Below are 12,526 nucleotides of genomic sequence, written 5' to 3' on the forward strand. Positions count from 1 at the left end.
TGTCATTGAATAAAAATGTATTATATACAGTCTATAAATTATTAATTTAATTATATTTAGACTTTTTAAAATTCATGAATTATTTCATTTTAATTTTAATTAATTATATAAAAAAATAAAAATTATATTTTTTATTATTATTATTGTTATTATTATTATATTAAAAAACTGTAATTTAAATATATAGATTATTAATATTATATAAAATGTAAATATATATATATATATATATAGTTGTTGTTTTTTTAAATATATTATATATATATATAAATTATATATATATATATATATATATATATATATATATATATATATATATATATATATATATATATATATATATATATATATATATATAATATAAATAAAAATAATAATAAAAAAATAATACTAAAAAATAATAAAAAAATAATGAAAAATAAAATATATATATATATATATATATATATAAAAATATAAATATATATATATATATATATATATATATATATATATATATATTAAAAAAAAAAAATATATATATATATATATATATATATATATATATATATATATAGAGTTGTTTTTTGTTTTTTTTAAAAAAACAAATGTTATACTTTTCTTCTTCGTCTTCTTCTTCTTACTATTATTATTATGTATAATAATAATAAAAAATTTAAAAAGAAAATGTAATATATAAAATATACTTTATACAGTTTATTGTTTATATATATATTTATTTTATAAATTATATTTTATATCTTTTTGTTTAAACATATGGTATTTAATATTATTAGTAGTATTTTTTCCAGTCAATATGAACTATTGCATATACATGTTTGTATTCTCTTTTTAATCTTTCAGTAGCTTTAAAAGTCTCCATTAATAAATTCTGGACATGTCACAATATACAGCGACAGTATCATTTTACAAAAAGCTCTACCTTTTATTAAAGCGGTTGTAAACCCGCTGAAAAAATAAAAAAAAATCCTGGAAGATAAAGGCATAATGTGCTAGTATGCATGGCATGCTAGCACATTATGGAATACTTACCTTGGAACAAAGCCATCTCAGCGGCACCCACTCACCCCTGGGAGGGCTGACATCTTCTCCAGTCCTTTTTTCCAGGATCGTGTGCTCCAGGGCTAGGAGTGGCTGGAACCGCGATGACGTCACTCCCACGCATACGAGCGGGAGCCCTCTGTTACGGCAAGAAGCTTTGAAGTTTCGGCACGGTACGCCGGATCTTCAGAGCGCATGCGCCGCTGGGGTTAGCGACTGCATACAGGGTGAATATCTCCTAAACTGTGCAGGTTCAGAAGATATTCATTTTACCTACAGGTAAGACTTATCATAGGCTTACCTGTAGGTAAAAATAAGAAATTGGAGTATACAAACACTTCAAAAAAAAAGAAAAAGCCGACCTTGAGCTCCACTCTGTGACTTTGCCTAGGCTGAGATGAGATGATGTCATTGTCATCAGTCTGCTGCAGGCAGGAGGAAGCAAAGTCAATGCCGTCCTTCTTCCTTCCCCTTACATTGGGGATCAGTGGAAAGCACCCCTTTAAATCAGTGGTCAGTGGAAAACTCCTCTTTACATTGGTGGTCAGTGAAAGGGGACCCCCTTGCATTGGTAGCCAGTGGAAAAGGGTTCCCTTACATTGGTGGCCAGTAGGGATGAGCCATCTTACATTGGTAGCCAGTGGAGAAGACCCCCCCCCCCTGTACATTGGTGGCCAGTTGGGATGAGCCATCTTACATTGGTAGCCAGTGGAGAAGACCACCCCACTTCCCCCTTCACATTGGTGGTCAGAAGAGAAGTTTCTCTTTGCATTAGTGGTCAGTGAAAAGGGCTTCTTACTTTGGGAGTCGGTGGAAAGGGCCCCTTCCACTTTAGGTCACTGTTGAAGTGCTCCCTCAACTCGGATATAACATTGCTCCCTTATATTATTGCTCAGTGTAGGTGGAAGATCAATTCAAGTATTGCTCAGGGAACCCCTAGCGACCTCGGGAGGGTCCCAACAGTTCCACAGAATCTGCCTGAGAAAGACTTCTCCAGAATATATTTGTGTTTTGCTTTATTATGTTACTGGGTTGGGTTTATGCCCAGAGCTCAGACCCCTTGTTTTGGTGGCCAATCGTAAAGTGCCCCTTACATTGATGATCAGTGAAGAGCACCTTTACATTGGTGTTCAGTAGAGAAGGACCCCCTTACATTGGTAGTCTCTGGAAAGTGGCACCTTACATTGATGGTCGAGAGAAGGACCCCTTTAAATTACTGGTCAGTGGAGGAGGACCCTCTCACATTAGTGGTCAGTGGAAATGGGCCTTTTACATTGATGGACAGTGGAATACATTGGTATTCAGTAGAGAGGTGTCCCCTTACATTAGTGGTCAGGGTAAAAGGACCACTTTACATTAGTGGCCAGTAGAGAAGGAACACCTTACACTGGTGGTCAAGGGAGAAGGGCTCCTTTAGTAGAGAAGGACCCCCCCTTATATTGGTGGTCAGTAGAGAAGGACCCCCCCCGACATTGGTGGTCAGTGGAAAAGTGCCACCTTGCAGAGGCGGTCAATGGAATAGGGCCCTTTACATTGATGGTCAGTGGAATACATTGGTATTCAGTAGAAAGGTCTCCCTTTACATTAGTGGTCAGGGTAAAAGGACCACTATACATTAGTGGCCAGTAGAGAAGGAACACCTTACACTGGTGGTCAAGGGAGAAGGGCTCCTTTAGTAGAGAAGGACCCCCCTTATATTGGTGGTCAGTAGAGAAGGACAACCCCCCCCCCCCCCGACATTGGTGGTCAGTGGAAAAGTGCCACCTTGCATTGGCGGCCAATGGAATAGGGCCCCTTACATTGGAGGTCATTGTAGATGTTACCCCTCACATTGGATATAACATTGCCCCCTTATATTAATGCTCAGTGTAGGATGGAGATTAATCCACCACTTATTGCTTAAGGAACCCCTAGTGACCTCTGGAGGAACCAAAACGTTCCATAGAACCTGCTTGAGAAAGACTTTTCCAGGATAAACGAGTCTTCTATGTTTCCTTGTATTGTTGTGTTGATGCCGGGAGCTCGGAGCACTTTGCACTTTTCCACCCGCTGAAGTTTTATAAAATTTGGAATGATTTGTGCACCATGATCTGTGCGTTTTATTATCACCTCTATGAAGGTCCCTTACGGTGGGCGATGGGCCACGTGAGACGCGGGATAATCAGATTGTGCGCTGTGAAAGGTCAGATGGGATGTGATGAGATTTCTGGAGGCCGGTTTTCACTCTCAGTAATTGTTCTTAAGTTCCCAGCGGAATCCCGTCCCAGCGCCCCGGGGCTTTCATACGCCTCCTGTCAATTGTGAAGGCGCAATATGGATTTTTCTTCATATCGAGCTATGAAATGACATTAGGATGGAAGTGCCGAGCTTAAGGCAGGATTCTGGAATTTTCTCATCTCCATTCACATTATCGCATTGCCTTAACGTCGCAAAACGCACATTGCATGGGTTTGCACCGCATGGCAATACATTAAAACCTCTGAAGGACCCGGCCTTTTTCTGACAATTGTTCTTCACAAGTAAATATCAGTATTTTTTGCTAGAAAATGTATATACATCAAATTGTATATAACCGCGCTTGTGACCAAAAACAGCTGCAACTTCAAGTGAGATAACACAAAATATAAATATAATAATACAAGTTGCGCTAAAATAGTGACTGGAGGGCCATAGTTTGAAGACCCCTGATGTAGATTGTCCACAACGAATGGAGGAGATAAGGGGAGCCTTGAGGTGGAGCTGCCACAAGGAGGAAGGTGATGCACTCAATCCACTCATCCCGCACTCAAGAAAGCAATACTCAAAGCCACAAAGAAAAATAAAGGCTTCATAGTGTAAAAACGTTTAACGCTTTATTAAGCAATTGAAATTGTACTTACACGGTGTATAAGAAATCTCACTAAAAGTAGAATAAAGCCAGCCGGCTTGCACCTCTGCCCGTCCTTTCGGGATCACTCAAGTGACGTCGGCACAGAGCGAACCGAGGCGTTTCATCCCATATGACGTCGTTTTGCAAGCCCGTCCTTTCTGGATCACTCAGGCGACGTCAGCACTTCGCGACCCGACGCGTTTTGTCCCATATGGCGTCGTCCTGCAACCCGACTGGCTTTATTCTACTTTTAGTGAGATTTCTTATACACAGTGTCAGTTCAACTTTAATTGCATAATAAAGCATTAAAGGTTATTACACTATGGAGCCTTTATTTTTCTTAGTGGCTTTCCAATGGCGAGTATTGCTTTCTTGACTGCGGGATGAACATTACACATGTGGATTGAGTGCATCACCTTCCTCTTTGTGGCTCCCCTTATCTCCTCCATTCGTTGTGGACAATCTACAGGGTCGCAGGATTACCTGTTTATATATATATATATATATATATTTATATATTAATACACAGCATCTCACAAAAGTGAGTACACCCCTCACATTTTTGTAAATATTTTATTCTATCTTTTAGATAGAGGAGCGCAAGCTCTCTAACATCCACCAGCTCTGTGGTGGATGTTAGAGAGCTTACGCTCCTCTATCTAAAAGATAGAATAAAATATGATGTCGTCATGGAGGAGTGGAAGAGGAGTCCAGTGACAACCTGTGACAACCTGTGAAGCTCTGGTAAACTCCATGTCCAAGAGGGTTAAGGCAGTGCTGGAAAATAATGGTGACCACACAAAATATTGACACTTTGGCCCAATTTCAACATTTTCACTTAGGGGTTTACTCACTTTTGTTGCCAGCGGTTTAGACATTAATGGCTGTGTGTTGAGTTATTTTGAGGGGACAGTAAATTTACACTGTTATACAAGCTGTACACTCACTACTTTACATTGTAGCAAAGTGTCATTTCTTCAGTGTTGTCACATGAAAAGATAGAATAAAATATTTACAAAAATGTGAGGGGTGTACTTACTTTTGTGAGATACTATATATATACTGTATATACTTTACATACATAATATTAAACATATAGGATACGATCGCTGAATATAAACTAAGAGATGGAATTGGCCTTAGTTTGGCAATTTTCATCCACCTAAAATGAAAGCCAAATAACGGTCCTCTGTGTTACATTGTGGGATTCTCACACACTGTACGTTGTTGGTGTTTTTTGGCTTTTTTTGGGATCTCAGCCCCCGCCAATGAGAGGAAAGCCTCAGCAGTCAGATTTATTCTTGGAGCATTTTCCTTTTTTATAAATAATCCACAAGTCTGGGGCATGGGCTGGGTTGCCATGGAGACGCCTGCGTCCTCAAGGCTACGTGCATGCAGAGTGAAGAGGGGTCTCTGCGCACGGATCATCCCGCTACAAGGCTGATGTCTGAGTTGTGGATGGAGACGCACGTTCACCCATAATTAAAGACCTGATAGGAATATATTTTTTGAAGCCGCAATGGGATCTGACGGGGCGGGGAAGGGGGGGGGGGTCTATCTCCCCTAAAAATCAATTCAAAATCTCTGCAGCAATAATATGATTCTGGATCTTTGAAGGTGGAATTATCTTCCCTATTTTCCATATGGCTGCTGACACCATGGTGGGTCTTTGGGTTGCTGTGCCGGCTTTACGCTCACACTGACAGAGCTGAAACGCATGGCGGTCTCATATCTGAGTTCCCAACTCCGCCCACCTGGCTTTTATGGGAGTCCCACTCTCATGGTTGGGTTTAATTCTAAAGAAATGGAAGATTTTGGATAAAGGAACAAAAAGGTCCACCATCAGGGGATCTCTAGTTTGCAATTCAAGTCACCAGCATCAACCCATAACTGAATTATTAAATTTGAATTGATCCGCCCATTAGCAGAACTCCAGCCAAACAATGCCCTCCGCACTCACAGTATGTCCTCAGTCTCCACTCCAGGTATTATTAAACCAGGAAGACTGAGGACATCTAGTGGTGAAAAGGAATTGCAGCGGGTGACAGTGTCTGGACAGAGGGGAGTTTTGCAGCCTAGAGCTGTTTTTCATGTCTAATCTAGGTGAGGCGCCGTGTTTTTTATTATGACGCTTGAATTGGGCTTTACCTGCTTTTCTACCAGGGCAATTTTTTGTTTTTTTCTCACACACATTTAAATCTTTATCAGCAAGTCAGTTAGATCCAATGAGGTTTGAAAATAACAGTTATTGTCAAATAAATCCAATGAGGTTTGAAAATGACAGTTAGTTTCAGCTAGAGCCAATAAGTCTTGAAAATTACAGTTATTGTCAGCTAGATCCAATAAAGTTTGAAAATGACAGTTACTTTCAGCTAGATCCAGTACGTCTTCAAAATGACAGTTACTTTCAGCAAGGTCCAATGAGGTTTGAAAATGACAGTTATTGTCAAATAGATCCAATGAGGTTTGAAAATGACAGTTCGTTTCAGCTAGAGCCAATAAGTCTTGAAAATGACAGTTATTGTCAGCTAGATCCAATAAAGTTTGAAAATGACAGTTACTTTCAGCTAGATCCAGTACGTCTTCAAAATGACAGTTACTTTCAGCAAGGTCCAATGAGGTTTGAAAATGACAGTTATTGTCAAATAGATCCAATGAGGTTTGAAAATGACAGTTCGTTTCAGCTAGAGCCAATAAGTCTTGAAAATGACAGTTATTGTCAGCTAGATCCAATAAAGTTTGAAAATGACAGTTACTTTCAGCGAGGTCCAATGAGGTTTGAAAATGTCAGCTTAAACTAGAGTGTCCGAAAGTGGCCATGCGATCTTATTGTACAATTATCTTTAGATCCACCATCAACTATATCTATGAAGTTTGAAGGCTTGCCTGATTGGATGCAAATTCAAAGAATTGTGTAAATAATGTATCTGTACAGATTGATACATCAGATGTTGGGAGAAGAGAGATATGAAAGGATTTGGGTCCGGAGTTATCTCAGCACCCCCTGGTGGTGAGAAGTAGTTAATGGCGGCTGTTGGTGCCAGGAAAGGGTGTCAAGTCGTTTTCAAGGGCACCGGCGGGTGTAAATGAAGAAACATGTATGCAGTAGGAGCGCCATGGAGGCATCGCACTCCTACAATAAATACACATTAACCCCGGTGTCATCAGAGGACCAATAGACTGAGCGCCGCAGCCTTGGGCTGAGCTGACATTGTAAATATTTAATGTACAGAGCAGAACAAACAGGCCTGGGATGGAGGAGGAGGAAAGACGGCGGGCGGGCGGGCGGGAGAGAGGTTCCTCCAAAGGACACCAACAATGGTCAGAAACATGGAACTTCACAGGATGAGGAGGGTTATAATCCTAGAAGGATATCAGTTTACACTTCCCTTATTCACAGCACACAGACTGCAACAGGTTAAAAATACGGCACTGACGGCGTACGAAAAAACCCAACAAAAATCCTCGGCATTTGCCTCTACTCTCTTGTTTTTGCATTTTTGTGCACACAGGTTTGACCACTTCTGGACCGGAATATTTCCCCCCCCCCCCCCCCTTAGTAACCAGACCATTTTTTGCGATTCGGCACTGCGTTACTTTAACAAACATTTGCGCGGTCGTGCGACGCTGTACCCAAATAAAATTGATGTCCTTTTTTTCTCACAAACATATCTTTCTTTTGGTGGTATTTGGTCACCTCTGCGATTTTTTATTTTTTGTGCTATAAACAAAAAAAGAGCGACAATTCTGAACAAAAAACAATATTTTTCACATTCTTCTATATAACATTCTCAAAAAATAAAAAAATAAAAAATCTATTTTTTTTCATCATTTTAGGCCAATTTGTTTTCTGCTACATATTTTTGGTAAAAATAATCGCACTAAGCGTATTTTGATTGGTTTGCGCAAAAGTTATCACATCTACAAACTAGGGGAAAGATTTATGTCATTTTTTTTTCTTTTTTTTTTTACTAGTAATAGCATCGATCTGCGATTTTTAGCAGGACTGCGACATTGCGGCGGACAGATCGGACCCCTGACTGACATTTTTGACACTTTTGGGGGGAACCAGTGACATTACTGCAGTAATCAGTGCTATACATATGCACTGTTACTGTACTAATGACACTGGCAGGGAAGGGGGTTAACATCAGGGGCGATCAAAGGGTTAAATGTGTCCCTAGGGGGTGCTTTCTAACTGTGTTGGGGATGGGCTTATGGAAAAAACACAGGGACCTGTGATCCTAAATAGGAGGATCCCTGTGTTCATCACTGACAGAATAGCGGTCTGCCATTCTGTCTCCACGGGGAGCGATCGCGTAGATTAGCTTCCCCGTGGTGAATGGGGCGCGCACCTCCACTAGTGGTCCTGGGAAGCGACATACAGTTACATTGTTTCACTTGACAGGGCCGATCTGCCACAGTATATGCACTGCTGGCAGTTGGCAAGTGGTTAAAATAAAATTTTTGGCCTAAAGATTAGTTAAAACCCCTCAAACATTCTATGGTTTCTGAAAGCAGAGATCCCCGAGAATAAAATGGCGGTGGTTCCAATTTTTAATGTCACACAATATTTGTTTTAAGGTTTAATAAGCGCAAAGTTTCAATGAATAACGTTTTTTTAGGGCAGATAAATGCAGTATATTACCCATTTTCAGTAAATGATATAAAAGAGGAGGTTGTGCTGAGTAAATAGATACCCAACGTGTCAAGCCTTAACCACTTGCCGACCGCCGCACGCCGATCTACGTCGGCGGTCAGCCCCTCACAGGCAAAGTGACGTAGGGCTACGTCACTAGCTTGTGAGGGTCTAGGGAGCGAGCGCGCGCCGCCGGAGGCGCGCTCCCGCGTGGTCACGTACCCCCCCGCGCGTGTGACCGGCGGACCCGATGTCCGCCGGCCACTCTGCGATCGGCGGGGGAGAGGGAGAAAGTCAGGCAGCTTGTGTAAACAAGCCACCTGTCATTCTCCCCTCTGTATGAGAGATGATCATATGGATCTACTATGTAGATCCGTTGATCACTCTGCATACAGCTGAAGCCACAGCCAATCACAGTAAGAATCACGCCCCTAGGGACACACACAGCCCCTCCCTCTCAAATAAAGTTAACCCCTTCACTACCAGTGTATTTTTACAGTAACAGTGCATATATATAGCACTGATTACTGTAGTAATGTCACTGGTAACCCCAAAAGTGTCAAAAATGTCAGTCAAGGGTCCGATCTGTCCCCCGCAATGTCGCAGTACCGCAAAAAAAAATCGCAGATCGCCGCCATTACGCGTTAAAAAAAAAACAACAAAAATGACAAAAATCTTTCCCTTAGTCAGTAAACGCAATAACTTTTGCGCAAACCAATCAAAATACGCTTTTTGCGATTTTTTTTACCAAACATAGGTAGCATAAAACAAATTGGCTGAAAATGTTAAAAAATTTTGATTTTTACATTTTTTTTGGGGGGAATTTCATATAAAAAAAAGGGAAAAATATTGCTATTTTTGCAAAATTGACGCTCTTTTTTTGTTACCACCAAAAGAAAGCTCTGTTTGTGGGGAAAAAAGGACGCCAAATTAGTTTAGGTACAGCGTCGCATGACCGCGCAATTGTCCGTTAAAGTCACGCAGTGCCGAATCGCAAAATAGCCCCTGGTCGTTTAGCAGCCAAATCCTCCGGGGCTTAAGTGGTTAAAGTGATTGTAAAGTCTCGTTTTTTTTTTTTTTTATAAATTTTAATCAATTTAATTTTTTTAATAACAAACATGTTCTACTTTCCTCCTCTGTGCAGTTGGTTTTGCACAGAACACCTCAGCACAGATCCTCCTCTTCTCTGGTCCCTCTTTGCTGCTCCTGGCCCCTCCCTCCTGTTGAGTGCCCCCACAGCAAGCAGCTTGCTATGGGGGCACCCAAGCTGAGCTGCAGCTTTGTGTGTCCATTCAGACAAGGAGCTGTTGGTCAGCCCCACTCCCTCTATCTCCTGATTGATTGACTTTGATAGACAGTAGTGGGAACCAATGGCGCCACTGCTGTGTTCCCAGCCAATCAGGAGGTTGAGGCACTCGTGGACATCGCTGGATAGAGATGGGGCTCAGGTAAGTATTAGAGGGCGGCTGCTGTACACAGAAGGCTTTATATATTACTGCATAGAATGCACCTTCTTCATTTACAACCTCTTTAATCACTTGCAGACCAGCCGCCATGTATATACTGCGGCAAAATGGCACTATTGCGTGAAACAGCGTACCTGTACGCTGTTTTGTTTAATAGCCATTAGATGGTGCCATTGCGCCACCAGCAGCGTGATCACACCGTGATTGGCTAGTGGGGATGTCAATCAATGGTTCTGGTGGACCCGATGCCTGCCGGCCATCCGCGATCATCTCCAGGAGAGGCAGAATGGGGGTCTGCAAGGCGACAAGATGGAGATCCCGGATCTCTGTCTTCCCCCCCAATCAGTGCACCTCCCCCACAGTTAGCAAGCACCCCTAGGGACACACTTAACCCTTTCATCACCCCTGGTGTTAACCCCTTCCCACCCAGTGTCATTAGTACAGTGACAGTGCATTTCTTTTAGCACTGATCACTGTATTATTGTCACTGGTCCCCAAAAAGTGTCCAAAGTGTCAGATGGATGCCTGATTTGTCCACCACAATCTCGCAGTTCCGCTTAAAGCGGAGTTCCGGCCACGAAAATGTTTTTTCAATAAAATTCCCTCCGGGACAGTCAGGGCTAGTACATTCCACAATGGATAGCCTCTGAACTGTCCCGGGTCGCACTTACCTTTTAGAAGAAATACTTACCTTGAAAATTTCTTCTCCTGCGCTGCCATCTCGGATGTGGGCAGCTGAAGCCAGCGCGTCCTCTTCTGCGTCCTCTTCCGCGTCTTCTTCTCCCAGAATGCACTGCGCCGGCCCCGCTCGTCTCTTCCGGTGCGGGCGCATGATCCCTCCACAGCTTCTGGGCATGTCCAGAAGCTGTTTAGCAAGGAATGATGCGCCCGCACCGGAAGTGACGAGCGGGGCCGGCGCAGGGCATTGATTCCTGGGAGCGATGACGTTCAGCTCCCAGGAATCAATGCAAAGAGGAAGTGACGGCGCGGGCCGCGGCCGCAGAGGGAGGAAGTGGAAGAAAGGTGAGTATATTTTCTTCAACAACAAGGTAAGTAAACAAAAAAAAAATCGTAACTATCCATTTCTTTTTCAGGTGACCAAAAGCAAGCGGATGGGCCAAAATCGAGTATGTCGATTTTGTGGCCGGAACTCCGCTTTAAAATCGCTGATCGCCGCCATTACTAGTAAAAAATAAATAAATAAAAGTTCCATAAAAATATCACATCATTTGTAGACGCGATAACTTTTGCGCAAACCAATCAATATACGCTTATTGTGTTTTTTTTTTTTTTTTTAACAAAAATATGTAGCAGAATACATATTGGCCTAAGCTGATATAAAAATTTTATTTTTTTTAAAAATTTATTGGAAATGTTTTAAAGCATAAAGTAAAAATTATTGCGTTTTTTTGGTTTTTTTTTTTCAGAATTGTCGCTCTTTTTTTGTTTATAGCGCAAAAAATAAAAATCGCACAGGTAATCAAATTCCTCTTTACCCCATCATCAGCTGTGTCCAATCACAGCTGATCCTGGATGTAATTAGAAGCCGGTTATCAGCATTCCTTTCCTCACACTGACAGCGAGAGGAGAGGAGAGTCATTAACGGGCTTTCCTGAAAAGGACATTTACACTGATAATCAGTGCAGTCCCAACAGTGCCCGCCAGTGCTGACAATCAGTGCCCACCAGTCCCTCCTCATCAGAGTCACCTATCAGTGCCCATCATCAGTGCTGCCTATCGGTGCCACTTATCTGTGCCCATCAGTGCCCATCAGTGCCACTTATCTGTGCCCATCAGTGCCCATCAGCGCAGCCTATCAGTGCCCATCAGTGCCGCCTATCAGTACAGCCTTATCAGTGCCCACCAGTGCAGTCTCATTAGTGTAGCCTCATCAGTGCCCACCAGTGCAGTCTCATTAGTGTAGCCTCATCAGTGCCCACTAGTGTCTCCTCATCAGTGCCCATCAGTGCAGCCCATCAGTGCTGCCTATCAGTACCATTTCTCAGTGGTACCTATCAATGCCCATCAGTGCCGCCTATCAGTGCAGCCTCATCAGTGCCCACCAGTGTAGTCTCATCAGTGCCCACCAGTGCCTCCTCATCAGTGCAGCCTCATCAGTGCCCATCAGTGCTGCCTATCAGTGCATCCTCATCAGTGCCCACCAGTGCAGTCTCATCAGTGCCGCCTATCAGTATAGCCTCATCAGTGCCCACCAGTGCCTCCTCATTAGTGCCCAATAATGCTGCCTATCAGTGTAGCCTCATGAGTGCCCACCAGTGCCTCCTCATCAGCGCACATCAGTGCTGTCTTAACAGTGCCCATCGGTGCTGCCTCTATAGCGCACATTAGTGCAGCCTGTCAGTGCCCATCAGTGAAAGAAAACAATTACCCACTTCCAACATTTTATAACAAACTATATAAAAGTTTTTTTTTTTTCAAATTCTTCAATCTTTGTTTATTGTTTATTTAGCAAATAATAAAAACCCCAGTGGTGAGTAAATACCACCAAAA

General features: G+C 42.2%; 1 protein-coding gene across 3 annotated transcripts in view; it reads right to left on the reverse strand.

Annotated features, from left to right (window-relative positions):
- The window catches only part of GAS2 (growth arrest specific 2), a 136,582-nt gene that overhangs the window by 708 nt on the left and 123,348 nt on the right, over positions 1-12,526 (reverse strand). The window lies entirely within an intron of this gene.

This window comes from Pelophylax lessonae (assembly GCF_965119305.1).
Source record: "Pelophylax lessonae genome assembly, chromosome: 10".
NCBI lineage: Eukaryota > Metazoa > Chordata > Amphibia > Anura > Ranidae > Pelophylax > Pelophylax lessonae.